Raw genomic sequence first — 6,397 nt, 5'->3', positions numbered from 1 at the left:
CCCATCCACTTACCCTAATAACAGACACCTCCGCCCCTAATTAACGGTTCCGTTTAAACTTGCACGTGCAGCAGTGTCACAGGTGAATTATTAAGAGAAGTCATCGTTGTGGGGTTAACTAAAAGGGTTTTATTAATGATTAAACGATGATCAAATGATAGTTAATCCATGACTGAATGAAAATTAAATGGTAATCAAATGGTGATTAAGCAATAATTGAATGGTAATTAAACAGTGATTTGACAATGATTTAAATGATGATTTAAATGATAATTTAGACAGTGGTTAGACAATGATTTAGACAGCGGTCAAACACTACTACTTACTACACTTCTAATAATTAAGCTATAGCTGGATATATAAATGTTGCTAGCATACAATATACTTTTAGGCCTAATGTAAAATGTTGCTTACCTCATTATAGATATCAGATGCTGGGTAAGGGGTCTCTCAACCTCGAGGAGTAACCTTAAGAGGCATCCCTGCTCAAGGGGGAGATCACTGCCGTGCAGCCTGCTGCCGTACAGGAGAGCTCAATGGGCTCGGGGGGGTCTACAGATATTTATAGCATTAAAGTGATTGACTTGTAGTTAAACCCCCCTTTGGTGTATGTGCAGGAGTGCAGCTGTAGCAGTTTTAGTTTTGTCTAGTCCCAGCTCGGGCTGGTACTGTTAGCTCCTGATAAGACATGGTCTAGATTCCTTAGTTCCTGAGAAGATATGGCCTAGCACAATTCTCAAGGTTTGCACATCAAGGATGATTTCAGTCAGGCCTACTTGTCGGTGATGCCTGAACCAAAGTACTGTTCACTCAGAGTGGGTGCATCCATCACAAGCAGCCATTCGTTTTTTTAACCTCACACTCCCTTTTTAGCTATCTTCCGGATTCATTGGCTATTGTCTACTTACACTTTTATACCTAAACAACTATTAAGGCACTAGTTGGCTACATTTTTTTTTTTTAAATAGGTTATCTGATTTAATGAATTGTCTGCAGTGATAAGTCAGTTTTAAAAGAAATGGGATAATTCTGTGCTTGATGGTGGATTTTTTTCTGTGATATTATAGTATAAAGAAATTCTATTTCTTGTGAGTTTTATTGATTTAAAATTCTTAAATTTTGAGTGTTTATAAACTGTATTTACTAAAAGCAAAGGAATCTCTATAGTATACAAAGATATCAGATTGAAACATATGTTTTCCAGACAATTGAGACAGGAAGGGATTTGTTGTATATGGGATAAAGTCTCTTTGTTCTATAGTCTACCTGAAGGTTTGCTGTCTTTCTCACAGACTTTATTGGTTGTGACCACCTATAAACATAGGGTGAACTTGAAATCCAAACCTTGACTTGCATTCAGATTTGCAAATTTGTGGGTCACTGAACCTCATGATTAAATATTTATATATTTTTGCATGTCCAAACTTTAGATCAGACTTTGTGTCTATTGGATGTTGATAAAACTATGTGTTCAGAGGATGTAATACTGACTGATAGGTAAGAGAGACAGAAAGGTTACATCACTGTGGAGAGAGGGAGTTAGAAGGCCATGCAAGCCTGGAGAGCATGGGAAGAGGAAAAAGAAATCAAAGGAAAGAATAAAGCTTGTTATTTCAGACTTCTTGCTCACTGTGGGAGCAGCACAGGGTAGCTTATAGTTTCAAAACACCATTAGTAGGTATAGGAGAATGATTACTTCGTCATAGTAAATTAAAGGAAATTAAAATATTTGTAAGGTAGTATTTCTAGGAAATGGAAAATAAACATACCATGCTTACATGAATACATGTATCTTAGGAATAGATGATCTTCTGTAAAATTCAAAGCTGCTTTAGATAAATGGTCTAGATAATTCAACTTTGCTTAAATGCAGTTTCTACCATATTCTATTGATTTTCTGAGGCTACAGTATATTGGAGCATATATTTATGGGCCTCTAAACCATTTAATCTGAAGAAAACAGCTAGAATTAGAAGGTATAGCTTTACGGGAAGTACACCACTGAAATCATTAGAAAAAACTCTTTTTGCCTGACATGCCTTCTAGAGCTGATCTCTTTCCTTGTTTGTCAGAGGGATGTCTCCTGAGACCCAAAAGCTTCTATCAGAGATAGATAAAACTTTCAGGTAAATGGAATTATACTGTGCTGAAGGACAGCATGCTCTGCAGAAGTATAGGGCACTAATAATGGAACTCCAACACATAAAGGCAGCATGCAGAGGATGAAAGCAGAGACAGGCTACAGAGGAGGAATTGAGAAACATTGCCCAGGCATATAGGGATGGTATCAGGAAAGTTAAAGCTCAGTTGGAGTTGAGACTTGTAAGGAATGTCAAGAGCAACAGGAAGAGCTTTGTTAGGAAAATCGCATTCCCTAACGATTATACCAATTAGTCTTTATAGTATGAAATTGTATGAACTTTCCTAATAGTATGAAATTGTATTAGCTTTTTAAGAGATATATATTTTACATTGTATACTGCATAAACATGGTTAAGTCAGCATAACTAAAGGGCCCCAGCTCACTGCAAGGAAGAGAAGGACAGCCCCCACCTTGAAGATAAGGACCTTTTGTTTCTCCGAATCTTAAAGCCATCCACGAAGAAGAAAGGATACCCCTGGACTACCAATATAATGCCAGCATCCTAGCCCCTCCAAACACCTCTGTGAAACCCTCCCATTATCTAGCATCATAGATAAGTAACTGTAGCAAGACTGACTCCAGGGATACCTAGATCAAGAAAAAAGCAGATGGATGATGATGCCATAGAATTATAGTTCCTTTTCAAAATAGTAGTGTGTGTGTGTTAAGTAGTGATTGGCCAAATCATGTTGTACCTGAATGCTTGAAAGGTATAAGAACCATGTCTAAAACCGCATTCGGGGTGCCCCAATTTGAATGGGACACCTCATGCGCATGAATAAAGAATTACTCTTGTAATTCTATACTTTGTGTCCTAGCCTCTCGCCTCGGTTGGCACGGGACAGTTGTGAAATTTTCGTGACAGTTTGGCAACACAGGTAGGACTTAGCCAACTCGCCTGATTCAACGTCTCACTACCGCCCATGTCATGGTTTAACCCTAGCCAGCGACTAAGCACCAAATAGCTGCTCACTCACTCACCCCACCTCCGGTGGGATGGGGGAGAGAATCGGAAGAGTAAAAGTGAGAAAACTCGTGGTTGAGATAAGAACAGTTTAATAACTGAAATAAAATAAAGTAGTAGTAGTAGTAGTAATACTACTACTAATAATAATATAAAAAGCAAGTGATGCACGATGCAATTGCTCACCACCCACTGACCAATGCCCAGCCAGTCCCCGAGCAGTGGTCACTGCCCCACGGCCAACTCCCCCCAGATTATATACTGAGTATGATGTCGTATGGTATGGAATATCCCTTTGGCCAGTTTGGGTCAGCTGTCCTGGCTATGCTCCCTCTTAGCTTCTTATGCACCTCCTCGATGGCAGAGCATGGGAAGCTGAAAAGTCCTTGACTATTTGTAAACACTACTTAACAACAACTAAAACATCAGTGTGTTATCAACATTATTCTCATACTAAATCCAAAACGCAGCACTATACCAGCTACTAGGACGAAAATTAACTGTATCCCAGGCATATCCAGGACAGTATCCACCCCTTATTCTATACCATTTACGTCATGCCTAGGTGTCACATTTTCCAATACATTCCAATTAATCACCACCACTTTTCCTGTCTTTTGATATAAACACACAGATATCATTCCCTTGTCTATGGGCCATCCCTCTAAAATGTCCATTGAGTTCATTTAGTCCATGACTTTGGGCTCCAGCTGTCATAACAGTCTTTCAGGGCAGGAGAGATGGTGTGTGGTGTTGGGCTGTTGCATCCTGAAGTTATGGTTCCATTATCGCTGCGCTTGTCCGGTTCTACAATCGCTGCACTTTGCTTGGTTTCATCAGAGTTCATTCTTCATTAATCTGGGTGATTCTTACTGCAATACCACTGATAGCAACCATAGAAGTGATGACACACAGTATCACACAGCAATTAACATCATACAATTCAGTTCATTGCCTATTTTCACCCAAAATCAAATCCCCTTGAGGTACACATCGGACTTCCCCATCCTTTCGCATTACCCACCAAGGGCACCCAGGTCCCTGAGCAAAAGCAATCCCACGAATGGGTTTTCCCTTGCCAGAGGCAGGAGAAACCCAGACTGTCTTCCCCAGCATATTTCTTATGTGCACGACAGGGACTTTATCTCCATCTACAGTACGCAGAAGTTTTGATTGGGCAGGGCCAGCTCGAGTGACAGATCCCCTGGTGTTGACTAACGAGGTGGCTTTTGCTAAATGGGTATCCCAATGCTTGAATGTCCCACCACCCATTGCTCTCAGAGTAGTCTTTAGTAGTCCATTGTATCGTTCAATTTTCCCGGAGGCTGGTGCATGGTAGGGGATGTCATATACCCACTCAATGCCATGCTCTTTGGCCCAGGTGTCTATGAGGGTGTTTCGGAAGTGAGTCCCGTTGTCTGACTCAATTCTTTCTGGGGTGCCATGTCGCCATAAGACTTGCTTTTCAAGGCCCAGGATGGTGTTCCGGGTGGTGGCATGGGGCACAGGATATGTTTCCAGCCATCCGGTGGTTACTTCCACCATGGTGAGCACATAGCACTTCCCTTGTCGGGTTTGTGGGAGTGTGATATAATCAATCTGCCAAGCCTCCCCATATTGATATTTCAGCCATCATCCTCGATACCAGAGAGGCTTTACTCGCTTGGCTTGCTTGATTGCAGCGCACGTTTCACATCCATGGATAACCTGTGCAGTAGCGTACGTGGTCAAGTCCACCCCTTGATCACAAGCCCATCTATATGTTGCATCTCTTCCTTGATGGCCTGAGGAGTCATGGGCCCACCAAGCTATAAATAATTCACCCTTATGTTGCCAGTCCAGATCCACCTGAGCCACTTCAATCTTAGCAGCCTGGTCCACCTGCTGGTTGTTTTGATGTTCTTCAGTGGCCCGACTCTTGGGTACGTGAGCATCTACGTGACGTACTTTTACAGCCAGGTTCTCTACCCGGGCAGGAATATCTTGCCACAATGCGGCAGCCCAGATTGGTTTACCTCTGCGCTGCCAGTTGTTCTGCTTCCATTGCTGCAACCACCCCCACAGGGCATTTGCCACCATCCATGAGTCAGTATAGAGATAAAGTACTGGCCATTTTTCTCGTTCAGCAATGTCCAAGGCCAGCTGGATGGCTTTCACCTCTGCAAACTGGCTCGATTCACCTTCTCCTTCAGCAGTTTCTGCAACTTGGCGTATAGGACTCCATACAGCAGCCTTCCACCTCCGATGCTTTCCCACAAGACAACAGGACCCATCAGTGAACAGGGCATATTGCTTCTCATTTTCTGGTAGTTTATTATACAGTGGGGCCTCTTCAGCACGCATCACCTCCTCCTCTGGGGATATGCCAAAATCCTTGCCTTCTGGCCAGTCCGTGATCACTTCCAAGATTCCTGGGCGACTGGGGTTTCCTATTCGGGCCCGTTGTGTGATCAGCATGACCCACTTACTCCATGTAGCATCGGTTCCATGGTGTGTAGAGGGGACCCTCCCTTTGAACATCCAGCCCAGCACCGGCAGTCGGGGTGCCAGGAGGAGCTGTGCTTCAGTACCAACCACTTCCGAAGCAGCTCGAACCCCTTCATATGCTGCCAATATCTCCTTCTCAGTTGGAGTGTAGCGGGCCTCGCATCCTCTGTATCCCTGACTCCAGAACCCTAAGGGTTGACCTCGAGTGTCCCCTGGTGCTTTCTGCCAGAGGCTCCAGGTAGGGCCATTCTCCCCGGCTGTGGTGTAGAGCACATTCCTTACATCCTGTCCTGCCCGGACTGACCCAAGGGCTACTGCATGAACTGTCTCCTGTTTAATTTGTTCAAAGGCTTGTCGTTGCTCAGGGCCCCATTTGAAATCGTTCTTCTTCCTGGTCACTTGATAGAGTGGGCTTACGATTTGACTGTAATCTGGAATATGCATTCTCCAAAAGCCCACAATGCCTGAGAAAGCTTGTGTTTTCTTTTTGCTAGTTGGTGGGGACATGGCTGTTATTTTGTTGATCACGTCCATTGGGATCTGACGACATCCATCTTGCCATTTTATTCCTAAAAACTGGATCTCCTGTGCAGGTCCCTTGACCTTACTTTGTTTTATGGCAAAGCCGGCCTTCAGAAGGATTTGGACTATTCTCTCCCCTTTCTCAAAACCTTCTTCTGCTGTGTTGCCCCATACAATGATGTCATCAATGTATTGCAGGTGTTCTAGATCCTCACCCTGTTCCAGTGCGGTGTGGATCAGTCCATGTAAATGGCAGGGCTCTGTTTCCACCCCTGGGGCAG

Source organism: Calonectris borealis, chromosome W (genome assembly GCF_964195595.1).
Source record: "Calonectris borealis chromosome W, bCalBor7.hap1.2, whole genome shotgun sequence".
Classification (NCBI taxonomy): domain Eukaryota; kingdom Metazoa; phylum Chordata; class Aves; order Procellariiformes; family Procellariidae; genus Calonectris; species Calonectris borealis.
The sequence above is the reverse complement of the archived record's forward strand: the minus strand, read 5'-3'. Positions refer to the sequence as shown.